The 26,196-nt window shown below is 39.1% G+C and overlaps 11 non-coding genes across 11 annotated transcripts; all 11 read right to left on the reverse strand.

Annotated features, from left to right (window-relative positions):
* Positions 1-2,752: 2,752 nt before the first annotated feature.
* On the reverse strand, positions 2,753-2,825 carry TRNAF-GAA (transfer RNA phenylalanine (anticodon GAA)). The gene has a single exon. It is a non-coding gene; the product is annotated as a tRNA-Phe (tRNA).
* A 509-nt stretch (positions 2,826-3,334) lies between these two features.
* Positions 3,335-3,407, reverse strand: TRNAS-GGA (transfer RNA serine (anticodon GGA)). Its single transcript has one exon. It is a non-coding gene; the product is annotated as a tRNA-Ser (tRNA).
* A 1,672-nt stretch (positions 3,408-5,079) lies between these two features.
* Positions 5,080-5,152, reverse strand: TRNAF-GAA (transfer RNA phenylalanine (anticodon GAA)). Its single transcript has one exon. It is a non-coding gene; the product is annotated as a tRNA-Phe (tRNA).
* Positions 5,153-5,662: 510 nt separating this feature from the next.
* TRNAF-GAA (transfer RNA phenylalanine (anticodon GAA)) lies at positions 5,663-5,735 on the reverse strand. Its single transcript has one exon. It is a non-coding gene; the product is annotated as a tRNA-Phe (tRNA).
* Positions 5,736-9,146: 3,411 nt separating this feature from the next.
* Positions 9,147-9,219, reverse strand: TRNAL-GAG (transfer RNA leucine (anticodon GAG)). The gene has a single exon. It is a non-coding gene; the product is annotated as a tRNA-Leu (tRNA).
* Positions 9,220-9,729: 510 nt separating this feature from the next.
* Positions 9,730-9,802, reverse strand: TRNAF-GAA (transfer RNA phenylalanine (anticodon GAA)). The gene has a single exon. It is a non-coding gene; the product is annotated as a tRNA-Phe (tRNA).
* A 1,089-nt stretch (positions 9,803-10,891) lies between these two features.
* TRNAF-GAA (transfer RNA phenylalanine (anticodon GAA)) lies at positions 10,892-10,964 on the reverse strand. The gene has a single exon. It is a non-coding gene; the product is annotated as a tRNA-Phe (tRNA).
* A 1,039-nt stretch (positions 10,965-12,003) lies between these two features.
* TRNAF-GAA (transfer RNA phenylalanine (anticodon GAA)) lies at positions 12,004-12,076 on the reverse strand. Its single transcript has one exon. It is a non-coding gene; the product is annotated as a tRNA-Phe (tRNA).
* A 4,260-nt stretch (positions 12,077-16,336) lies between these two features.
* TRNAF-GAA (transfer RNA phenylalanine (anticodon GAA)) lies at positions 16,337-16,409 on the reverse strand. The gene has a single exon. It is a non-coding gene; the product is annotated as a tRNA-Phe (tRNA).
* A 5,644-nt stretch (positions 16,410-22,053) lies between these two features.
* Positions 22,054-22,126, reverse strand: TRNAF-GAA (transfer RNA phenylalanine (anticodon GAA)). Its single transcript has one exon. It is a non-coding gene; the product is annotated as a tRNA-Phe (tRNA).
* A 1,090-nt stretch (positions 22,127-23,216) lies between these two features.
* TRNAF-GAA (transfer RNA phenylalanine (anticodon GAA)) lies at positions 23,217-23,289 on the reverse strand. Its single transcript has one exon. It is a non-coding gene; the product is annotated as a tRNA-Phe (tRNA).
* Between the last annotated feature and the right edge of the window lie 2,907 nt (positions 23,290-26,196).

A 26,196-nucleotide genomic window follows, 5' to 3' on the forward strand; every position in this document is an offset into this window, starting at 1 on the left:
GATATGTTTTAAGGAGTCCTGTATCATTCCGCAATTAACTGGTGCAATGGGTAAATAGCATTTTTGGGATCCAGGTTAGGTAGTTGTTTTTTTAACTCTGAATGGACTAGCACTATATTACCCAGATATATTTGGCATGAGTAGGTAAGCAATGTCATCTGACTACTGACATCTGTGTTCAAGGGGAAGTGGAAGGTAATGCAGACAAGAGTTTACTTTACAAAAAAGCATGAAATGGGAAATATTCATTGTCAAACCTGAAGGTAAGAGAGGTGGAAGCAAGTTTAGAAGGAGGACATAAATCAAAGTCTATGTTAAATTGATTGTGTTGTAGATCAGTTGGAAAAAATTTGATGAATAGAGAAAAAGTACTACAGCTGATTCCAAGACCTTTTTTGTTAGAAGCAAGGAACCTCTCAACTGTGCCAAAACCCGGGATTGAATCAGGGACCTTTAGATCTTCAGTCTAACGCTCTCCCAACTGAGCTATTTCGGCCTGCTTATAGCTGTGGTCTTCATACTTTAATTTAAACCATTTAACAAAATAGATGCAGGACCTGGACTTTTTAACCTCATATGGTAGAGATATGTTTTAAGGAGTCCTGTATCATTCCCCAGTTAACTGGTGCAATGGGTAAATAGCATTTTTGGGATCCAGGTTAGGTAGTTGTTTTTTTAACTCGAAATGGACTAGCACTATATTACCTAGATATATTTGGCAGGAGTAGGTAAGCAATGTCATCTGACTACTGACATCTGTGTTCAAGGGGAAGTGGAATGTGATGCAGACAAGAGTTTACTTTACAAAAAAGGACGAAATGGGAAACATTCATTGTCAAACCTGAAGGCAAGATAGGTGGAAGAAAGTTTAAAAGGAGGACAGAAAGCAAAGTCTATGTTGAATTGATCATTTTGTAGATCAGTTGATAAAAATGTTGATAGAGAAAAAAGTACCACAGCTGATTCCAAGACCTATTTTGTTAGAAGCAAGGAACCTCTCAACTGTGCCGAAACCCGGGATTGAACCAGGGACCTTTAGATCTTCAGACTAACGCTCTACCAACTGAGCTATTGCGGCCTGCTTATATCTGTGGTATTCATACTTTAATTTAAACCATTTAACAAAATAGATGCAGGACCTGGATTTTTAACCTCATATGGTAGAGATATGTTTTAAGGAGTCCTGTATCATTCCGCAATTAACTGGTGCAATGGGCAAATAGCAGTTTTGGGATCCAGGTTAGGTAGTTGTTTTTTTAACTCTGAATGGACTAGCACTATATTACCCAGATATATTTGGCATGAGTAGGTAAGCAATGTCATCTGACTACTGACATCTGTATTCAAGGGGAGGTGGAAGGTAATGCAGACAAGAGTTTACTTTACAAAAAAGCATGAAATGGGAAATATTCATTGTCAAACCTGAAGGTAAGAGAGGTGGAAGCAAGTTTAGAAGGAGGACATAAAGCAAAGTCTATGTTAAATTGATTGTGTTGTAGATCAGTTGGAAAAAATTTGATGAATAGAGAAAAAGTACTACAGCTGATTCCAAGACCTATTTTGTTAGAAGCAAGGCACCTCTCAACTGTGCCGAAACCCCGGATTGAACCAGCGACCTTTAGATCTTCAGTCTAACGCTCTGCCAACTGAGCTATTTCGGCCTGCTTATAGCTGTGGTCTTCATACTTTAATTTAAACCATTTAACAAAATAGATGCAGGACCTGGATTTTTAACCTCATATGGTAGAGATATGTTTTAAGGAGTCCTGTATCATTCCGCAATTAACTGGTGCAATGGGTAAATAACATTTTTTGGATCCAGGTTAGGTAGTTGTTTTTTTAACTCTGAATGGACTAGCACTATATTACCCAGATATATTTGGCATGAGTAGGTAAGCAATGTCATCTGACTACTGACATCTGTGTTCAAGGGGAAGTGGAATGTGATGCAGACAAGAGTTTACTTTACAAAAAAGGACGAAATGGGAAACATTCATTGTCAAACCTGAAGGCAAGATAGGTGGAAGAAAGTTTAAAAGGAGGACAGAAAGCAAAGTCTAGGTTGAATTGATCATTTTGTAGATCAGTTGATAAAAATGTTGATAGAGAAAAAAGTACTACAGCTGATTCCAAGACCTATTTTGTTAGAAGCAAGGAACCTCTCAACTGTGCCGAAACCCGGGATGGAACCAGGGACCTTTAGATCTTCAGTCTAACGCTCTCCCAACTGAGCTATTGCGGCCTGCTTATAGCTGTGGTCTTCATACTTTAATTTAAACTATTTAACAAAATAGATGCAGGACCTGGATTTTTAACCTCATATGGTAGAGATATGTTTTAAGGAGTCCTGTATCATTCCGCAATTAACTGGTGCAATGGGCAAATAGCAGTTTTGGGATCCAGGTTAGGTAGTTGTTTTTTTAACTCTGAATGGACTAGCACTATATTACCCAGATATATTTGGCATGAGTAGGTAAGCAATGTCATCTGACTACTGACATCTGTATTCAAGGGGAGGTGGAAGGTAATGCAGACAAGAGTTTACTTTACAAAAAAGCATGAAATGGGAAATATTCATTGTCAAACCTGAAGGAAAGAGAGGTGGAAGCAAGTTTAGAAGGAGGACATAAAGCAAAGTCTATGTTAAATTGATTGTGTTGTTGATCAGTTGGAAAAAATTTGATGAATAGAGAAAAAGTACTACAGCTGATTCCAAGACCTATTTTGTTAGAAGCAAGGAACCTCTCAACTGTGCCGAAACCCGGGATTGAACCAGGGACCTTTAGATCTTCAGTCTAACGCTCTCCCAACTGAGCTATTTCGGCTTGCTTATAGCTGTGGTCTTCATACTTTAATTTAAACCATTTAACAAAATAGATGCAGGACCTGGATTTTTAACCTCATATGGTAGAGATATGTTTTAAGGAGTCCTGTATCATTCCCCAGTTAACTGGTGCAATGGGTAAATAGCATTTTTGGGATCCAGGTTAGGTAGTTGTTTTTTTTAACTCTGAATGGACTAGCACTATATTACCCAGATATATTTGGCATGAGTAGGTAAGCAATGTCATCTGACTACTGACATCTGTGTTCAAGGGGAAGTGGAATGTGATGCAGACAAGAGTTTACTTTACAAAAAAGGACGAAATGGAAAACATTCATAGTCAAACCTGAAGGCAAGATAGGTGGAAGAAAGTTTAAAAGGAGGACAGAAAGCAAAGTCTATGTTGAATTGATCATTTTGTAGATCAGTTGATAAAAATGTTGATAGAGAAAAAAGTACTACAGATGATTCCAAGACCTATTTTGTTAGAAGCAAGGAACCTCTCAACTGTGCCGAAACCCGGGATTGAACCAGGGACCTTTAGATCTCCAGTCTAACGCTCTCCCAACTTAGCTGTTTCGGCCTGCTTATAGCTGTGGTCTTCATACTTTAATTTAAACGATTTAACAAAATAGATGCAGGACCTGGATTTTTAACCTCATATGGTGAGATATGTTTTAAGGAGTCCTGTATCATTCCGCAATTAACTGGTGCAATGGGTAAATAGCATTTTTGGGATCCAGGTTAGGTAGTTGTTTTTTTAACTCTGAATGGACTAGCACTATATTACCCAGATATATTTGGCATGAGTAGGTAAGCAATGTCATCTGACTACTGACATCTGTGTTCAAGGGGAAGTGGAAGGTAATGCAGACAAGAGTTTACTTTACAAAAAAGCATGAAATGGGAAATATTCATTGTCAAACCTGAAGGTAAGAGAGGTGGAAGCAAGTTTAGAAGGAGGATATAAAGCAAAGTCTATGTTAAATTGATTGTGTTGTAGATCAGTTGGAAAAAATTTGATGAATAGAGAAAAAGTACTACAGCTGATTCCAAGACCTATTTTGTTACAAGCAAGGAACCTCTCAACTGTGCCGAAACCCAGGATTGAACCAGGGACCTTTAGATCTTCAGTCTAACGCTCTCCCAACTGAGCTATTTTGGCCTTCTGATACCTGGGGTCTTCATACTTTAATTTGAACCATTTAACAAAATAGATGCAGGACCTGGATTTTTAAGCTCATATGGTAGAGATATGTTTTAAGGAGTCCTGTATCATTCCCCAGTTAACTGGTGCAATGGGTAAATAGCATTTTTGGGATCCAGGTTAGGTAGTTGTTTTTTTAACTCTGAAGGGACTAGCACTATATTACCTAGATATATTTGGCATGAGTAGGTAAGCAATGTCATCTGACTACTGACATCTGTGTTCAAGGGGAAGTGGAATGTGATGCAGACAAGAGTTTACTTTACAAAAAAGGACGAAATGGGAAACATTCATTGTCAAACCTGAAGGCAAGATAGGTGGAAGAAAGTTTAAAAGGAGGACAGAAACCAAAGTCTATGTTGAATTGATCATTTTGTAGATCAGTTGATAAAAATGTTGATAGAGAAAAAGTACTACAGCTGATTCCAAGACCTATTTTGTTAGAAGCAAGGAACCTCTCAACTGTGCCGAAACCCGGGATTGAACCAGGGACCTTTAGATCTTCAGTCTAACACTCTCCCAACTGAGCTATTGCGGCCTGCTTGTAGCTGTGGTCTTCATACTTTAATTTAAACCATTTAACAAAATAGATGCAGGACCTGGATTTTTAACCTCATATGGTAGAGATATGTTTTAAGGAGTCCTGTATCATTCCGCAATTAACTGGTGCAATGGGCAAATAGCAGTTTTGGGATCCAGGTTAGGTAGTTGTTTTTTTAACTCTGAATGGACTAGCACTATATTACCCAGATATATTTGGCATGAGTAGGTAAGCAATGTCATCTGACTACTGACATCTGTATTCAAGGGGAGGTGGAAGGTAATGCAGACAAGAGTTTACTTTACAAAAAAGCATGAAATGGGAAATATTCATTGTCAAACCTGAAGGTAAGAGAGGTGGAAGCAAGTTTAGAAGGAGGACATAAAGCAAAGTCTATGTTAAATTGATTGTGTTGTAGATCAGTTGGAAAAAATTTGATGAATAGAGAAAAAGTACTACAGCTGATTCCAAGACCTATTTTGTTAGAAGCAAGGAACCTCTCAACTGTGCCGAAACCCGGGATTGAACCAGGGACCTTTAGATCTTCAGTCTAACGCTCTCCCAACTGAGCTATTTCGGCCTGCTTATAGCTGTGGTCTTCATACTTTAATTTAAACCATTTAACAAAATAGATGCAGGACCTGGATTTTTAACCTCATATGGTAGAGATATGTTTTAAGGAGTCCTGTATCATTCCGCAATTAACTGGTGCAATGGGTAAATAACATTTTTTGGATCCAGGTTAGGTAGTTGTTTTTTTAACTCTGAATGGACTAGCACTATATTACCCAGATATATTTGGCATGAGTAGGTAAGCAATGTCATCTGACTACTGACATCTGTGTTCAAGGGGAGGTGGAAGGTATTGCAGACAAGAGTTTACTTTACAAAAAAGCATGAAATGGGAAATATTCATTGTCAAACCTGAAGGTAAGAGAGGTGGAAGCAAGTTTAGAAGGAGGACATAAAGCAAAGTCTATGTTAAATTGATTGTGTTGTAGATCAGTTGGAAAAAATTTGATGAATAGAGAAAAAGTAATACAGCTGATTCCAAGACCTATTTTGTTAGAAGCAAGGAACCTCTCAACTGTGCCGAAACCCGGGATTGAACCAGGGACCTTTAGATCTTCAGTCTAACGCTCTCCCAACTGAGCTATTTCGGCCTGCTTATAGCTGTGGTCTTCATACTTTAATTTAAACCATTTAACAAAATAGATGCAGGACCTGGATTTTTAACCTCATATGGTAGAGATATGTTTTAAGGAGTCCTGTATCATTCCCCAGTTAACTGGTGCAATGGGTAAATAGCATTTTTGGGATCCAGGTTAGGTAGTTGTTTTTTTAACTCTGAATGGACTAGCACTATATTACCCAGATATATTTGGCATGAGTAGGTAAGCAATGTCATCTGACTACTGACATCTGTGTTCAAGGGGAAGTGGAATGTGATGCAGACAAGAGTTTACTTTACAAAAAAAGACGAAATGGAAAACATTCATAGTCAAACCTGAAGGCAAGATAGGTGGAAGAAAGTTTAAAAGGAGGACAGAAAGCAAAGTCTATGTTGAATTGATCATTTTGTAGATCAGTTGATAAAAATGTTGATAGAGAAAAAAGTACTACAGCTAATTCCAAGACCTATATTGTTAGAAGCAAGGAACCTCTCAACTGTGCCGAAAGCCGGGATTGAACCAGGGACCTTTAGTCTAACGCTCTCCCAGCTTAGCTATTTTGGCCTGCTTATAGCTGTGGTCTTCATACTTTAATTTAAACCATTTAACAAAATAGATGCAGGACCTGGATTTTTAACCTCATATGGTGAGATATGTTTTAAGGAGTCCTGTATCATTCCGCAATTAACTGGTGCAATGGGTAAATAGCATTTTTGGGATCCAGGTTAGGTAGTTGTTTTTTTAACTCTGAATGGACTAGCACTATATTACCCAGATATATTTGGCATGAGTAGGTAAGCAATGTCATCTGACTACTGACATCTGTGTTCAAGGGGAAGTGGAAGGTAATGCAGACAAGAGTTTACTTTACAAAAAAGCATGAAATGGGAAATATTCATTGTCAAACCTGAAGGTAAGAGAGGTGGAAGCAAGTTTAGAAGGAGGACATAAATCAAAGTCTATGTTAAATTGATTGTGTTGTAGATCAGTTGGAAAAAATTTGATGAATAGAGAAAAAGTACTACAGCTGATTCCAAGACCTATTTTGTTAGAAGCAAGGAACCTCTCAACTGTGCCAAAACCCGGGATTGAATCAGGGACCTTTAGATCTTCAGTCTAACGCTCTCCCAACTGAGCTATTTCGGCCTGCTTATAGCTGTGGTCTTCATACTTTAATTTAAACCATTTAACAAAATAGATGCAGGACCTGGACTTTTTAACCTCATATGGTAGAGATATGTTTTAAGGAGTCCTGTATCATTCCCCAGTTAACTGGTGCAATGGGTAAATAGCATTTTTGGGATCCAGGTTAGGTAGTTGTTTTTTTAACTCGAAATGGACTAGCACTATATTACCTAGATATATTTGGCAGGAGTAGGTAAGCAATGTCATCTGACTACTGACATCTGTGTTCAAGGGGAAGTGGAATGTGATGCAGACAAGAGTTTACTTTACAAAAAAGGACGAAATGGGAAACATTCATTGTCAAACCTGAAGGCAAGATAGGTGGAAGAAAGTTTAAAAGGAGGACAGAAAGCAAAGTCTATGTTGAATTGATCATTTTGTAGATCAGTTGATAAAAATGTTGATAGAGAAAAAAGTACCACAGCTGATTCCAAGACCTATTTTGTTAGAAGCAAGGAACCTCTCAACTGTGCCGAAACCCGGGATTGAACCAGGGACCTTTAGATCTTCAGACTAACGCTCTACCAACTGAGCTATTGCGGCCTGCTTATAGCTGTGGTCTTCATACTTTAATTTAAACCATTTAACAAAATAGATGCAGGACCTGGATTTTTAACCTCATATGGTAGAGATATGTTTTAAGGAGTCCTGTATCATTCCGCAATTAACTGGTGCAATGGGCAAATAGCAGTTTTGGGATCCAGGTTAGGTAGTTGTTTTTTTAACTCTGAATGGACTAGCACTATATTACCCAGATATATTTGGCATGAGTAGGTAAGCAATGTCATCTGACTACTGACATCTGTATTCAAGGGGAGGTGGAAGGTAATGCAGACAAGAGTTTACTTTACAAAAAAGCATGAAATGGGAAATATTCATTGTCAAACCTGAAGGTAAGAGAGGTGGAAGCAAGTTTAGAAGGAGGACATAAAGCAAAGTCTATGTTAAATTGATTGTGTTGTAGATCAGTTGGAAAAAATTTGATGAATAGAGAAAAAGTACTACAGCTGATTCCAAGACCTATTTTGTTAGAAGCAAGGCACCTCTCAACTGTGCCGACACCCAGGATTGAACCAGGGACCTTTAGATCTTCAGTCTAACGCTCTCCCAACTGAGCTATTTCGGCCTGCTTATAGCTGTGGTCTTCATACTTTAATTTAAACCATTTAACAAAATAGATGCAGGACCTGGATTTTTAACCTCATATGGTAGAGATATGTTTTAAGGAGTCCTGTATCATTCCGCAATTAACTGGTGCAATGGGTAAATAACATTTTTTGGATCCAGGTTAGGTAGTTGTTTTTTTAACTCTGAATGGACTAGCACTATATTACCCAGATATATTTGGCATGAGTAGGTAAGCAATGTCATCTGACTACTGACATCTGTGTTCAAGGGGAAGTGGAATGTGATGCAGACAAGAGTTTACTTTACAAAAAAGGACGAAATGGGAAACATTCATTGTCAAACCTGAAGGCAAGATAGGTGGAAGAAAGTTTAAAAGGAGGACAGAAAGCAAAGTCTAGGTTGAATTGATCATTTTGTAGATCAGTTGATAAAAATGTTGATAGAGAAAAAAGTACTACAGCTGATTCCAAGACCTATTTTGTTAGAAGCAAGGAACCTCTCAACTGTGCCGAAACCCGGGATGGAACCAGGGACCTTTAGATCTTCAGTCTAACGCTCTCCCAACTGAGCTATTGCGGCCTGCTTATAGCTGTGGTCTTCATATTTTAATTTAAACTATTTAACAAAATAGATGCAGGACCTGGATTTTTAACCTCATATGGTAGAGATATGTTTTAAGGAGTCCTGTATCATTCCGCAATTAACTGGTGCAATGGGCAAATAGCAGTTTTGGGATCCAGGTTAGGTAGTTGTTTTTTTAACTCTGAATGGACTAGCACTATATTACCCAGATATATTTGGCATGAGTAGGTAAGCAATGTCATCTGACTACTGACATCTGTATTCAAGGGGAGGTGGAAGGTAATGCAGACAAGAGTTTACTTTACAAAAAAGCATGAAATGGGAAATATTCATTGTCAAACCTGAAGGTAAGAGAGGTGGAAGCAAGTTTAGAAGGAGGACATAAAGCAAAGTCTATGTTAAATTGATTGTGTTGTAGATCAGTTGGAAAAAATTTGATGAATAGAGAAAAAGTACTACAGCTGATTCCAAGACCTATTTTGTTAGAAGCAAGGAACCTCTCAACTGTGCCGAAACCCGGGATTGAACCAGGGACCTTTAGATCCTCAGTCTAACGCTCTCCCAACTGAGCTATTTCGGCCTGCTTATAGCTGTGGTCTTCATACTTTAATTTAAACCATTTAACAAAATAGATGCAGGACCTGGATTTTTAACCTCATATGGTAGAGATATGTTTTAAGGAGTCCTGTATCATTCCGCAATTAACTGGTACAATGGGTAAATAGCATTTTTTGGATCCAGGTTAAGTAGTTGTTTTTTTAACTCTGAATGGACTAGCACTATATTACCCAGATATATTTGGCATGAGTAGGTAAGCAATGTCATCTGACTACTGACATCTGTGTTCAAGGGGAAGTGGAAGGTAATGCAGACAAGAGTTTACTTTACAAAAAAGCATGAAATGGGAAATATTCATTGTCAAACCTGAAGGTAAGAGAGGTGGAAGCAAGTTTAGAAGGAGTACATAAAGCAAAGTCTATGTTAAATTGATTGTGTTGTAGATCAGTTGGAAAAAATTTGATGAATAGAGAAAAAGTACTACAGTTGATTCCAAGACCTATTTTGTTATAAGCAAGGAACCTCTCAACTGTGCCAAAACCCGGGATTGAACCAGGGACCTTTAGATCTTCAGTCTAACGCTCTCCCAACTGAGCTATTTCGGCCTTCTGATAGCTGGAGTCTTCATACTTTAATTTGAACCATTTAACAAAATAGATGCAGGACCTGGATTTTTAACCTCATATGGTAGAGATATGTTTTAAGGAGTCCTGTATCATTCCCCAGTTAACTGGTGCAATGGGTAAATAGCATTTTTGGGATCCAGGTTAGGTAGTTGTTTTTTTAACTCTGAATGGACTAGCACTATATTACCCAGATATATTTGGCATGAGTAGGTAAGCAATGTCATCTGACTACTGACATCTGTGTTCAAGGGGAAGTGGAATGTGAGGCAGACAAGAGTTTACTTTACAAAAAAGGACGAAATGGAAAACATTCATAGTCAAACCTGAAGGCAAGATAGGTGGAAGAAAGTTTAAAAGGAGGACAGAAAGCAAAGTCTATGTTGAATTGATCATTTTGTAGATCAGTTGATAAAAATGTTAATAGAGAAAAAAGTACTACAGCTGATTCCAAGACCTATTTTGTTAGAAGCAAGGAACCTCTCAACTGTGCAGAAACCCGGGATTGAACCAGGGACCTTTAGATCTTCAGTCTAACGCTCTCCCAACTGAGCTATTTCGGCCTTCTGATAGCAGGGGTCTTCATACTTTAATTTGAACCATTTAACAAAATAGATGCAGGACCTGGATTTTTAACCTCATATGGTAGAGATATGTTTTAAGGAGTCCTGTATCATTCCCCAGTTAACTGGTGCAATGGGTAAATAGCATTTTTGGGATCCAGGTTAGGTAGTTGTTTTTTTAACTCTGAATGGACTAGCACTATATTACCCAGATATATTTGGCATGAGTAGGTAAGCAATGTCATCTGACTACTGACATCTGTGTTCAAGGGGAAGTGGAATGTGATGCAGACAAGAGTTTACTTTACAAAAAAGGACGAAATGGGAAACATTCATTGTCAAACCTGAAGGCAAGATAGGTGGAAGAAAGTTTAAAAGGAGGACAGAAAGCAAAGTCTATGTTGAATTGATCATTTTGTAGATCAGTTGATAAAAATGTTGATAGAGAAAAAAGTACTACAGCTGATTCCAAGACCTATATTGTTAGAAGCAAGGAACCTCTCAACTGTGCCGAAACCCGGGATTGAACCAGGGACCTTTAGATCTTCAGTCTAACGCTCTCCCAACTGAGCTATTTCGGCCTTCTGATAGCTGGGGTCTTCATAATTTAATTTGAACCATTTAACAAAATAGATGCAGGACCTGGATTTTTAACCTCATATGGTAGAGATATGTTTTAAGGAGTCCTGTATCATTCCCCAGTTAACTGGTGCAATGGGTAAATAGCATTTTTGGGATCCATGTTAGGTAGTTGTTTTTTTAACTCTGAATGGACTAGCACTATATTACCCAGATATATTTGGCATGAGTAGGTAAGCAATGTCATCTGACTACTGACATCTGTGTTCAAGGGGAAGTGGAATGTGATGCAGACAAGAGTTTACTTTACAAAAAAGGACGAAATGGAAAACATTCATAGTCAAACCTGAAGGCAAGATAGGTGGAAGAAAGTTTAAAAGGAGGACAGAAAGCAAAGTCTATGTTGAATTGATCATTTTGTAGATCAGTTGATAAAAATGTTGATTGAGAAAAAAGTACTACAGCTGATTCCAAGATCTATTTTGTTAGAAGCAAGGAACCTCTCAACTGTGCCGAAACCCGGGATTGAACCAGGGACCTTTAGATCTTCAGTCTAACGCTCTCCCAACTTAGCTATTTCGGCCTGCTTATAGCTGTGGTCTTCATACTTTAATTTAAACCATTTAACAAAATAGATGCAGGACCTGGATTTTTAACCTCATATGGTGAGATATGTTTTAAGGAGTCCTGTATCATTCCGCAATTAACTGGTGCAATGGGTAAATAGCATTTTTGGGATCCAGATATATTTGGCATGAGTAGGTAAGCAATGTCATCTGACTACTGACATCTGTATTCAAGGGGAGGTGGAAGGTAATGCAGACAAGAGTTTACTTTACAAAAAAGCATGAAATGGGAAATATTCATTGTCAAACCTGAAGGTAAGAGAGGTGGAAGCAAGTTTAGAAGGAGGACATAAAGCAAAGTCTATGTTAAATTGATTGTGTTGTAGATCAGTTGGAAAAAATTTGATGAATAGAGAAAAAGTACTACAGCTGATTCCAAGACCTATTTTGTTAGAAGCAAGGAACCTCTCAACTGTGCCGAAACCCGGGATTGAACCAGGGACCTTTAGATCTTCAGTCTAACGCTCTCCCAACTGAGCTATTTCGGCCTGCTTATACCCGTGGTCTTCATACTTTAATTTAAACCATTTAACAAAATAGATGCAGGACCTGGATTTTTAACCTCATATGGTAGAGATATGTTTTAAGGAGTCCTGTATCATTCCGCAATTAACTGGTGCAATGGGTAAATAGCATTTTTTGGATCCAGGTTAGGTAGTTGTTTTTTTAACTCTGAATGGACTAGCACTATATTACCCAGATATATTTGGCATGAGTAGGTAAGCAATGTCATCTGACTACTGAAATGAAATGAAATGAAAATGTGACTTGTAGAGCGCTGCAGCTGCCCTGAGGCGTCCAGGCGCTAAAACAGAAGAAGCACTCTTAAGGTTACTTTTAGGCATTGAATAGCAGGGTTTTTAGCTGTTTCCGGAACGTAGTCAGGTTGGGGTTGTTCCTCAGCTGCAGAGGGAGGGAGTTCCAGAGTTTGGAAACATTATACGAGAAGGAGCGTCCTCCTGCTCTGGCTCTGCGTATTCTGGGGATTTCGGCCAAAAATGCTGTTGAAGAGCGAAGAGATTTGTTGGGCCTGTAGGGAGAAATCAGGGGGCGATTGATGTCTGGGCCCGTTTCCCAGAATGTCTGGTGGGCGATACAGAGTGATTTAAATTTTACTCGGTCCCTGACAGGTAACCAGTGCAGGGTCTTTAAACCGGTTCTTACTGAAGTCCTCCGGGAGATTCCCAGCAGCGCTCTGGCAGCACAATTCTGGGTGCGTTGGAGCTTCTGTAGGGTATAGTCTGGTGCTCCCAAATAAAGGGCGTTATTGAAGTCCAAACGAGATTGGATGAGGCCCTGTATAATTATCTGTTTGGCCTCAGAACAGAGGAGGGGAAGGACTTTCTTAATCACCCTAAGGAGGCCAAAGCAGGTAGCTGAGATCTTAGTGGCCTGTGTGTTAAGGCTCAGAGACTTGTCGAGCCAGACGCCCAAGCTTTTAATGTTGTCTCTGGGGGGTGGGGCCATTCCCATGCTTGATGGCCAGATCAGTTCTATGGAGGCGGGGGAGGCTGGGCCCAGGATCATCAGCTCAGTTTTATCGTCGTTTAGCTTTAGGCATGAGCTCATCATCCACTTCTTTACATCCTCCAAACAGGCCGCTAGGTCTGGTGGCGACTGGAGGCCGCTCTTCTCAGCAAGGGAGACCACCAGCTGGGTGTCGTCCGCATAGGAGATGATCTTGACACCATGCGGACGAACTACCTCAGCCAGTGGCTTCATGTATGCGTTGAAGAGCGTAGGACTTAAAGAGGAGCCCTGGGGAACTCCGCATCCCAGGGGGCGAGTTGATGAGCGGGATGTGCCGTCGAAGACCTGAAAGGTTCTGTCAGATAAAAAAGAGTTGAACCATGTCAGGGCGTCTCCGGTCACTCCTAAGTCGGCAAGGCGGGTTAGCAAGATTTTGTGATGTACCGTGTCAAATGCGGCACTTAGGTCGAGGAGGATCACTGCCACTGATCCTCCTCGATCCAGGAGCCGTCTTGCCTCCTCAGTCACTGCCAATAAAGCGGTCTCTGTCCCATGTTTGGTACGAAAACCTGTTTGGGAGGAGTCGAGGAGGTGGTTTTCCTCAAAAAATGTTGTCAGAGTGGTATTGACATGTTTCTCCAGAATTTTCGAAGCCCAGGGGAGTAACGAGATCGGGCGATAATTACTGGGGTTGGCCGGGTCAAGGTAAGGTTTCTTCAATAGAGCCCGTACCATAGCGTGCTTCCATGTTGAAGGGACCGTCCTACTGGTTATAGAGGAGTTCATGAGATCCAGGAGCGTAGGGAAAATAGCAACGCTGGCAAGATTTAGTGAGCCTGGGGGGGCAGGGTCACACGGGGAGCCGGATTTTATTTGTTGTGCCAGTTTCTTTACGGTTTCCAATGTTATAAGGGGGAGAGACTCCAACCACTTGGTCGGATTTACTGTCAAGTGCGGGTTTTGACCAGGGGAATCAGTGGATGGATTAGGGAAGGAGAGATAAATTTTATTAATTTTTTGGAAGAAGAATTCCGCCAGATCATTGCACTTGGTCGGTGAGTTATTGTTGTCTGTGACCGGAGATGGGGGTTTGATCAGGGAGTTGACTATGCGAAAAATTTCTTTAGATTTGGATTTTGCCATGGTGATTTTAAAATTGTAGAAGGCAGCTTGCGAGGATTTAATTGCAAGCTTATAGTTCCTGATCATTTCCCTATAGGTGGCTTTTTCTTCGGGATTGTATGAAGTGCGCCACTTTCTCTCCTGTCTTTTACAGAGACATCTGTGTTCAAGGGGAAGTGGAAGGTAATGCAGACAAGAGTTTACTTTACAAAAAAGCATGAAATGGGAAATATTCATTGTCAAACCTGAAGGTAAGAGAGGTGGAAGCAAGTTTAGAAGGAGGACATAAAGCAAAGTCTATGTTAAATTGATTGTGTTGTAGATCAGTTGGAAAAAATTTGATGAATAGAGAAAAAGAACTACAGCTGATCCCAAGACCTATTTTGTTAGAAGCAAGGAACCTCTCAACTGTGCCGAAACCCGGGATTCAACCAGGGACCTTTAGATCTTCAGTCTAACGCTCGGCCAACTGAGCTATTTCGGCCTTCTGATAGCTGGGGTCTTCATACTTTAATTTGAACCATTTAACAAAATAGATGCAGGACCTGGATTTTTAACCTCATATGGTAGAGATATGTTTTAAGGAGTCCTGTATCATTCCCCAGTTAACTGGTGCAATGGGTAAATAGCATTTTTGGGATCCAGGTTAGGTAGTTGTTTTTTTAACTCTGAATGGACTAGCACTATATTACCCAGATATATTTGGCATGAGTAGGTAAGCAATGTCATCTGACTACTGACATCTGTGTTCAAGGGGAAGTGGAATGTGATGCAGACAAGAGTTTACTTTACAAAAAAGGACGAAATGGAAAACATTCATAGTCAAACCTGAAGGCAAGATAGGTGGAAGAAAGTTTAAAAGGAGGACAGAAAGCAAAGTCTATGTTGAATTGATCATTTTGTAGATCAGTTGATAAAAATGTTGATAGAGAAAAAAGTACTACAGCTGATTCCAAGACCTATTTTGTTAGAAGCAAGGAACCTCTCAACTGTGCCGAAACCCGGGATTGAACCAGGTACCTTTAGATCTTCAGTCTAACGCTCTCCCAGCTTAGCTATTTTGGCCTGCTTATAGCTGTGGTCTTCATACTTTAATTTAAACCATTTAACAAAATAGATGCAGGACCTGGATTTTTAACCTCATATGGTGAGATATGTTTTAAGGAGTCCTGTATCATTCCGCAATTAACTGGTGCAATGGGTAAATAGCATTTTTGGGATCCAGGTTAGGTAGTTGTTTTTTTAACTCTGAATGGACTAGCACTATATTACCCAGATATATTTGGCATGAGTAGGTAAGCAATGTCATCTGACTACTGACATCTGTGTTCAAGGGGAAGTGGAAGGTAATGCAGACAAGAGTTTACTTTACAAAAAAGCATGAAATGGGAAATATTCATTGTCAAACCTGAAGGTAAGAGAGGTGGAAGCAAGTTTAGAAGGAGGACATAAAGCAAAGTCTATGTTAAATTGATTGTGTTGTAGATCAGTTGGAAAAAATTTGATGAATAGAGAAAAAGTACTACAGCTGATTCCAAGACCTATTTTGTTAGAAGCAAGGAACCTCTCAACTCTGCCGAAACCCAGGATTGAACCAGGGACCTTTAGATCTTCAGTCTAACGCTCTCACAGCTGAGCTATTTCGGCCTGCTTATAGCTGGGGTCTTCATACTTTAATTTAAACCATTTAACAAAATAGATGCAGGACCTGGATTTTTAACCTCATATGGTAGAGATATGTTTTAAGGAGGCCTGTATCATTCCCCAGTTAACTGGTGCAATGGGTAAATAGCATTTTTGGGATCCAGGTTAGGTAGTTGTTTTTTTTAACTCTGAATGGACTAGCACTATATTACCTAGATATATTTGGCATGAGTAGGTAAGCAATGTCATCTGACTACTGACATCTGTGTTCAAGGGGAAGTGGAATGTGATGCAGACAAGAGTTTACTTTACAAAAAAGGACGAAATGGGAAACATTCATTGTCAAACCTGAAGGCAAGATAGGTGGAAGAAAGTTTAAAAGGAGGACAGAAAGCAAAGTCTATGTTGAATTGATCATTTTGTAGATCAGTTGATAAAAATGTTGATAGAGAAAAAAGTACTACAGCTGATTCCAAGACCTATTTTGTTAGAAGCAAGGAACCTCTCAACTGTGCCGAAACCCGGGATTGAACCAGGGACCTTTAGATCTTCAGTCTAACGCTCTCCCAACTGAGCTATTTCGGCCTGCTTATAGCTGTGGTCTTCATACTTTAATTTAAACCATTTAACAAAATAGATGCAGGACCTGGATTTTTAACCTCATATGGTAGAGATATGTTTTAAGGAGTCCTGTATCATTCCGCAATTAACTGGTGCAATGGGAAAATAGCATTTTTTGGATCCAGGTTAGGTAGTTGTTTTTTTAACTCTGAATGGACTAGCACTATATTACCCAGATATATTTGGCATGAGTAGGTAAGCAATGTCATCTGACTACTGACATCTGTGTTCAAGGGGAAGTGGAAGGTAATGCAGACAAGAGTTTACTTTACAAAAAAGCATGAAATGGGAAATATTCATTGTCAAACCTGAAGGTAAGAGAGGTGGAAGCAAGTTTAGAAGGAGGACATAAAGCAAAGTCTATGTTAAATTGATTGTGTTGTAGATCAGTTGGAAAAAATTTGATGAATAGAGAAAAAGAACTACAGCTGATCCCAAGACCTATTTTGTTAGAAGCAAGGAACCTCTCAACTGCGCCGAAACCAGGGATTGAACCAGGGACCTTTAGATCTTCAGTCTAACGCTCGGCCAACTGAGCTAGTTCGGCCTTCTGATAGCTGGGGTCTTCATACTTTAATTTGAACCATTTAACAAAATAGATGCAGGACCTGGATTTTTAACCTCATATGGTAGAGATATGTTTTAAGGAGTCCTGTATCATTCCCCAGTTAACTGGTGCAATGGGTAAATAGCATTTTTGGGATCCAGATTAGGTAGTTGTTTTTTTAACTCTGAATGGACTAGCACTATATTACCTAGATATATTTGGCATGAGTAGGTAAGCAATGTCATCTGACTACTGACATCTGTGTTCAAGGGGAAGTGGAATGTGATGCAGACAAGAGTTTACTTTACAAAAAAGGACGAAATGGGAAACATTCATTGTCAAACCTGAAGGCAAGATAGGTGGAAGAAAGTTTAAAAGGAGGACAGAAAGCAAAGTCTATGTTGAATTGATCATTTTGTAGATCAGTTGATAAAAATGTTGATAGAGAAAAAAGTACTACAGCTGATTCCAAGACCTATTTTGTTAGAAGCAAGGAACCTCTCAACAGTGCCGAAACCCGGGATTGAACCAGGGACCTTTAGATCTTCAGTCTAACGCTCTCCCAACCGAGCTATTTCGGCCTTCTGATAGCTGGGGTCTTCATACTTTAATTTGAACCATTTAACAAAATAGATGCAGGACCTGGATTTTTAACCTCATATGGTAGAGATATGTTTTAAGGAGTCCTGTATCATTCCCCAGTTAACTGGTGCAATGGGTAAATAGCATTTTTGGGATCCATGTTAGGTAGTTGTTTTTTTAACTCTGAATGGACTAGCACTATATTACCCAGATATATTTGGCATGAGTAGGTAAGCAATGTCATCTGACTACTGACATCTGTGTTCAAGGGGAAGTGGAATGTGATGCAGACAAGAGTTTACTTTACAAAAAAGGACGAAATGGAAAACATTCATAGTCAAACCTGAAGGCAAGATAGGTGGAAGAAAGTTTAAAAGGAGGACAGAAATCAAAGTCTATATTGAATTGATCATTTTGTAGATCAGTTGATAAAAATGTTGATTGAGAAAAAAGTACAACAGCTGATTCCAAGATCTATTTTGTTAGAAGCAAGGAACCTCTCAACTGTGCCGAAACCCGGGATTGAACCAGGGACCTTTAGATCTTCAGTCTAACGCTCTCCCAACTTAGCTATTTCGGCCTGCTTATAGCTGTGGTCTTCATACTTTAATTTAAACCATTTAACAAAATAGATGCAGGACCTGGATTTTTAACCTCATATGGTGAGATATGTTTTAAGGAGTCCTGTATCATTCCGCAATTAACTGGTGCAATGGGTAAATAGCATTTTTGGGATCCAGATATATTTGGCATGAGTAGGTAAGCAATGTCATCTGACTACTGACATCTGTATTCAAGGGGAGGTGGAAGGTAATGCAGACAAGAGTTTACTTTACAAAAAAGCATGAAATGGGAAATATTCATTGTCAAACCTGAAGGTAAGAGAGGTGGAAGCAAGTTTAGAAGGAGGACATAAAGCAAAGTCTATGTTAAATTGATTGTGTTGTAGATCAGTTGGAAAAAATTTGATGAATAGAGAAAAAGTACTACAGCTGATTCCAAGACCTATTTTGTTAGAAGCAAGGAACCTCTCAACGGTGCCGAAACCCAGGATTGAACCAGGGACCTTTAGATCTTCAGTCTAACGCTCTCCCAACTGAGCTATTTCGGCCTGCTTATACCTGTGGTCTTCATGCTTTAATTTAAACCATTTAACAAAATAGATGCAGGACCTGGATTTTTAACCTCATATGGTAGAGATATGTTTTAAGGAGTCCTGTATCATTCCGCAATTAACTGGTGCAATGGGTAAATAGCATTTTTTGGATCCAGGTTAGGTAGTTGTTTTTTTAACTCTGAATGGACTAGCACTATATTACCCAGATATATTTGGCATGAGTAGGTAAGCAATGTCATCTGACTACTGACATCTGTGTTCAAGGGGAAGTGGAAGGTAATGCAGACAAGAGTTTACTTTACAAAAAAGCATGAAATGGGAAATATTCATTGTCAAACCTGAAGGTAAGAGAGGTGGAAGCAAGTTTAGAAGGAGGACATAAAGCAAAGTCTATGTTAAATTGATTGTGTTGTAGATCAGTTGGAAAAAATTTGATGAATAGAGAAAAAGAACTACAGCTGATCCCAAGACCTATTTTGTTAGAAGCAAGGAACCTCTCAACTGTGCCGAAACCCGGGATTCAACCAGGGACCTTTAGATCTTCAGTCTAACGCTCGGCCAACTGAGCTATTTCGGCCTTCTGATAGCTGGGGTCTTCATACTTTAATTTGAACCATTTAACAAAATAGATGCAGGACCTGGATTTTTAACCTCATATGGTAGAGATATGTTTTAAGGAGTCCTGTATCATTCCCCAGTTAACTGGTGCAATGGGTAAATAGCATTTTTGGGATCCAGGTTAGGTAGTTGTTTTTTTAACTCTGAATGGACTAGCACTATATTACCCAGATATATTTGGCATGAGTAGGTAAGCAATGTCATCTGACTACTGACATCTGTGTTCAAGGGGAAGTGGAATGTGATGCAGACAAGAGTTTACTTTACAAAAAAGGACAAAATGGAAAACATTCATAGTCAAACCTGAAGGCAAGATAGGTGGAAGAAAGTTTAAAAGGAGGACAGAAAGCAAAGTCTATGTTGAATTGATCATTTTGTAGATCAGTTGATAAAAATGTTGATAGAGAAAAAAGTACTACAGCTGATTCCAAGACCTATTTTGTTAGAAGCAAGGAACCTCTCGACTGTGCCGAAACCCGGGATTGAACCAGGGACCTTTAGATCTTCAGTCTAACGCTCTCCCAGCTTAGCTATTTTGGCCTGCTTATAGCTGTGGTCTTCATACTTTAATTTAAACCATTTAACAAAATAGATGCAGGACCTGGATTTTTAACCTCATATGGTGAGATATGTTTTAAGGAGTCCTGTATCATTCCGCAATTAACTGGTGCAATGGGTAAATAGCATTTTTGGGATCCAGGTTAGGTAGTTGTTTTTTTAACTCTGAATGGACTAGCACTATATTACCCAGATATATTTGGCATGAGTAGGTAAGCAATGTCATCTGACTACTGACATCTGTGTTCAAGGGGAAGTGGAAGGTAATGCAGACAAGAGTTTACTTTACAAAAAAGCATGAAATGGGAAATATTCATTGTCAAACCTGAAGGTAAGAGAGGTGGAAGCAAGTTTAGAAGGAGGACATAAATCAAAGTCTATGTTAAATTGATTGTGTTGTAGATCAGTTGGAAAAAATTTGATGAATAGAGAAAAAGTACTACAGCTGATTCCAAGACCTATTTTGTTAGAAGCAAGGAACCTCTCAACTGTGCCGAAACCCGGGATTGAATCAGGGACCTTTAGAGCTTCAGTCTAACGCTCTCCCAACTGAGCTATTTCGGCCTGCTTATAGCTGTGGTCTTCATACTTTAATTTAAACCATTTAACAAAATAGATGCAGGACCTGGATTTTTATCCTCATATGGTAGAGATATGTTTTAAGGAGTCCTGTATCATTCCGCAATTAACTGGTGCAATGGGTAAATAGCATTTTTTGGATCCAGTTTAGGTAGTTGTTTTTTTAACTCTGAATGGACTAGCACTATATTACCCAGATATATTTGGCATGAGTAGGTAAGCAATGTCATCTGACTACTGACATCTGTGTTCAAGGGGAAGTGGAAGGTAATGCAGACAAGAGTTTACTTTACAAAAAAGCATGAAATGGGAAATATTCATTGTCAAACCTGAAGGTAAGAGAGGTGGAAGCAAGTTTAGAAGGAGGACATAAAGCAAAGTCTATGTTAAATTGATTGTGTTGTAGATCAGTTGGAAAAAATTTGATGAATAGAGAAAAAGAACTACAGCTGATCCCAAGACCTATTTTGTTAGAAGCAAGGAACCTCTCAACTGTGCCGAAACCCGGGATTGAACCAGGGACCTTTAGATCTTCAGTCTAACGCTCGCCCAACTGAGCTATTTCGGCCTGCTTATAGCTGTGGTCTTCATACTTTAATTTAAACCATTTAACAAAATAGATGCAGGACCTGGATTTTTAACCTCATATGGTAGAGATATGTTTTAAGGAGTCCTGTATCATTCCCCAGTTAACTGGTGCAATGGGTAAATAGCATTTTTGGGATCCAGGTTAGGTAGTTGTTTTTTTAACTCTGAATGGACTAGCACTATATTACCCAGATATATTTGGCATGAGTAGGTAAGCAATGTCATCTGACTACTGACATCTGTGTTCAAGGGGAAGTGGAATGTGATGCAGACAAGAGTTTACTTTACAAAAAAGGACGAAATGGAAAACATTCATAGTCAAACCTGAAGGCAAGATAGGTGGAAGAAAGTTTAAAAGGAGGACAGAAAGCAAAGTCTATGTTGAATTGATCATTTTGTAGATCAGTTGATAAAAATGTTGATAGAGAAAAAAGTACTACAGCTGATTCCAAGACCTATATTGTTAGAAGCAAGGAACCTCTCAACTGTGCCGAAACCCAGGATTGAACCAGGGACCTTTAGATCTTCAGTCTAACGCTCTCCCAACTGCGCTATTTCGGCCTTCTGATAGCTGGGGTCTTCATACTTTAATTTGAACCATTTAACAAAATAGATGCAGGGCCTGGATTTTTAACCTCATATGGTGAGATATGTTTTAAGGAGTCCTGTATCATTCCGCAATTAACTGGTGCAATGGGTAAATAGCATTTTTGGGATCCAGATATATTTGGCATGAGTAGGTAAGCAATGTCATCTGACTACTGACATCTGTATTCAAGGGGAGGTGGAAGGTAATGCAGACAAGAGTTTACTTTACAAAAAAGCATGAAATGGGAAATATTCATTGTCAAACCTGAAGGTAAGAGAGGTGGAAGCAAGTTTAGAAGGAGGACATAAAGCAAAGTCTATGTTAAATTGATTGTGTTGTAGATCAGTTGGAAAAAATTTGATGAATAGAGAAAAAGTACTACAGCTGATTCCAAGACCTATTTTGTTAGAAGCAAGGAACCTCTCAACTGTGCCGAAACCCGGGATTGAACCAGGGACCTTTAGATCTTCAGTCTAACGCTCTCCCAACTGAGCTATTTCGGCCTGCTTATAGCTGTGGTCTTCATACTTTAATTTAAACCATTTAACAAAATAGATGCAGGACCTGGATTTTTAACCTCATATGGTAGAGATATGTTTTAAGGAGTCCTGTATCATTCCGCAATTAACTGGTGCAATGAATAAATAGCATTTTTTGGATCCAGGTTAGGTCGTTGTTTTTTTAACTATGAATGGACTAGCACTATATTAACCAGATATATTTGGCATGAGTAGGTAAGCAATGTCATCTGACTACTGACATCTGTGTTCAAGGGGAAGTGGAAGGTAATGCAGACAAGAGTTTACTTTACAAAAAAGCATGAAATGGGAAATATTCATTGTCAAACCTGAAGGTAAGAGAGGTGGAAGCAAGTTTAGAAGGAGGACATAAAGCAAAGTCTATGTTAAATTGATTGTGTTGTAGATCAGTTGGAAAAAATTTGATGAATAGAGAAAAAAAACTACAGCTGATCGCAGGATCTATTTTGTTAGAAGCACGGAACCTCTCAACTGTGCCGAAACCCGGGATTGAACCAGGGACTTTTAGATCTTCAATCTAACGCTCGGCCAACTGAGCTATTTCGGCCTTCTGATAGCTGGGGTCTTCATACTTTAATTTGAACCATTTAACAAAATAGATGCAGGACCTGGATTTTTAACCTCATATGGTAGAGATATGTTTTAAGGAGTCCTGTATCATTCCCCAGTTAACTGGTGCAATGGGTAAATAGCATTTTTGGGATCCAGGTTAGGTAGTTGTTTTTTTAACTCTGAATGGACTAGCACTATATTACCAGATATATTTGGCATGAGTAGGTAAGCAATGTCATCTGACTACTGACATCTGTGTTCAAGGGGAAGTGGAATGTGATGCAGACAAGAGTTTACTTTACAAAAAAGGACAAAATGGAAAACATTCATAGTCAAACCTGAAGGCAAGATAGGTGGAAGAAAGTTTAAAAGGAGGACAGAAAGCAAAGTCTATGTTGAATTGATCATTTTGTAGATCAGTTGATAAAAATGTTGATAGAGAAAAAAGTACTACAGCTGATTCCAAGACCTATTTTGTTAGAAGCAAGGAACCTCGCAACTGTGCCGAAACCCGGGATTGAACCAGGGACCTTTAGATCTTCAGTCTAACGCTCTCCCAACTGAGCTATTTCGGCCTTCTGATAGCTGGGGTCTTCATACTTTAATTTGAGCCATTTAACAAAATAGATGCAGGACCTGGATTTTTAACCTCATATGGTAGAGATATGTTTTAAGGAGTCCTGTATCATTCCCCAGTTAACTGGTGCAATGGGTAAATAGCATTTTTGGGATCCAGGTTAGGTAGTTGTTTTTTTAACTCTGAATGGACTAGCACTATATTACCCAGATATATTTGGCATGAGTAGGTAAGCAATGTCATCTGACTACGGACATCTGTGTTCAAGGGGAAGTGGAATGTGATGCAGACAAGAGTTTACTTTACAAAAAAGGACGAAATGGAAAACATTCATAGTCAAACCTGAAGGCAAGATAGGTGGAAGAAAGTTTAAAAGGAGGACAGAAAGCAAAGTCTATGTTGAATTGATCATTTTGTAGATCAGTTGATAAAAATGTTGATTGAGAAAAAAGTACTACAGCTGATTCCAAGATCTATTTTGTTAGAAGCAAGGAACCCCTCAACTGTGCCGAAACCCAGGATTGAACCAGGGACCTTTAGATCTTCAGTCTAACGCTCTCCCAACTTAGCTATTTCGGTCTGCTTATAGCTGTGTTCTTCATACTTTAATTTAAACCATTTAACAAAATAGATGCAGGACCTGGATTTTTAACCTCATATGGTGAGATATGTTTTAAGGAGTCCTGTATCATTCCGCAATTAACTGGTGCAATGGGTAAATAGCATTTTTGGGATCCAGATATATTTGGCATGAGTAGGTAAGCAATGTCATCTGACTACTGACATCTGTATTCAAGGGGAGGCGGAAGGTAATGCAGACAAGAGTTTACTTTACAAAAAAGCATGAAATGGGAAATATTCATTGTCAAACCTGAAGGTAAGAGAGGTGGAAGCAAGTTTAGAAGGAGGACATAAAGCAAAGTCTATGTTAAATTGATTGTGTTGTAGATCAGTTGGAAAAAATTTGATGAATAGAGAAAAAGTACTACAGCTGATTCCAAGACCTATTTTGTTAGAAGCAAGGAACCTCTCAACTGTGCCGAAACCCGGGATTGAAACAGGGACCTTTAGATCTTCAGTCTAACGCTCTCCCAACTGAGCTATTTCGGCCTGCTTATAGCTGTGGTCTTCATACTTTAATTTAAACCATTTAACAAAATAGATGCAGGACCTGGATTTTTAACCTCATATGGTAGAGATATGTTTTAAGGAGTCCTGTATCATTCCGCAATTAACTGGTGCAATGGGTAAATAGCATTTTTTGGATCCCGGTTAGGTAGTTGTTTTTTTAACTCTGAATGGACTAGCACTATATTACCCAGATATATTTGGCATGAGTAGGTAAGCAATGTCATCTGACTACTGACATCTGTGTTCAAGGGGAAGTGGAAGGTAATGCAGACAAGAGTTTACTTTACAAAAAAGCATGAAATGGGAAATATTCATTGTCAAACCTGAAGGTAAGAGAGGTGGAAGCAAGTTTAGAAGGAGGACATAAAGCAAAGTCTATGTTAAATTGATTGTGTTGTAGATCAGTTGGAAAAAATTTGATGAATAGAGAAAAAGAACTACAGCTGATCCCAAGACCTATTTTGTTAGAAGCAAGGAACCTCTCAACTGTGCCGAAACCCGGGATTGAACCAGGGACCTTTAGATCTTCAGTCTAACGCTCGGCCAACTGAGCTATTTCGGCCTTCTGATAGCTGGGGTCTTCATACTTTAATTTGAACCATTTAACAAAATAGATGCAGGACCTGGATTTTTAACCTCATATGGTAGAGATATGTTTTAAGGAGTCCTGTATCATTCCCCAGTTAACTGGTGCAATGGGTAAATAGCATTTTTGGGATCCAGGTTAGGTAGTTGTTTTTTTAACTCTGAATGGACTAGCACTATATTACCCAGATATATTTGGCATGAGTAGGTAAGCAATGTCATCTGACTACTGACATCTGTGTTCAAGGGGAAGTGGAATGTGATGCAGACAAGAGTTTACTTTACAAAAAAGGACAAAATGGAAAACATTCATAGTCAAACCTGAAGGCAAGATAGGTGGAAGAAAGTTTAAAAGGAGGACAGAAAGCAAAGTCTATGTTGAATTGATCATTTTGTAGATCAGTTGATAAAAATGTTGATAGAGAAAAAAGTACTACAGCTGATTCCAAGACCTATTTTGTTAGAAGCAAGGAACCTCTCAACTGTGCCGAAACCTGGGATTGAACCAGGGACCTTTAGATCTTCAGTCTAACGCTCTCCCAGCTTAGCTATTTTGGCCTGCTTATAGCTGTGGTCTTCATACTTTAATTTAAACCATTTAACAAAATAGATGCAGGACCTGTATTTTTAACCTCATATAGTGAGATATGTTTTAAGGAGTCCTGTATCATTCCGCAATTAACTGGTGCAATGGGTAAATAGCATTTTTGGGATCCAGGTTAGGTAGTTGTTTTTTTAACTCTGAATGGACTAGCACTATATTACCCAGATGTATTTGGCATGAGTAGGTAATCAATGTCATCTGACTACTGACATCTGTGTTCAAGGGGAAGTGGAAGGTAATGCAGACAAGAGTTTACTTTACAAAAAAGCATGAAATGGGAAATATTCATTGTCAAACCTGAAGGTAAGAGAGGTGGAAGCAAGTTTAGAAGGAGGACATAAATCAAAGTCTATGTTAAATTGATTGTGTTGTAGATCAGTTGGAAAAAATTTGATGAATAGAGAAAAAGTACTACAGCTGATTCCAAGACCTATTTTGTTAGAAGCAAGGAACCTCTCAACTGTGCCGAAACCCGGGATTGAATCAGGGACCTTTAGAGCTTCAGTCTAACGCTCTCCCAACTGAGATATTTCGGCCTGCTTATAGCTGTGGTCTTCATACTTTAATTTAAACCATTTAACAAAA

The sequence above is a fragment of the Lissotriton vulgaris genome, chromosome 8 (assembly GCF_964263255.1).
Source record: "Lissotriton vulgaris chromosome 8, aLisVul1.2, whole genome shotgun sequence".
Lineage (NCBI taxonomy): Eukaryota > Metazoa > Chordata > Amphibia > Caudata > Salamandridae > Lissotriton > Lissotriton vulgaris.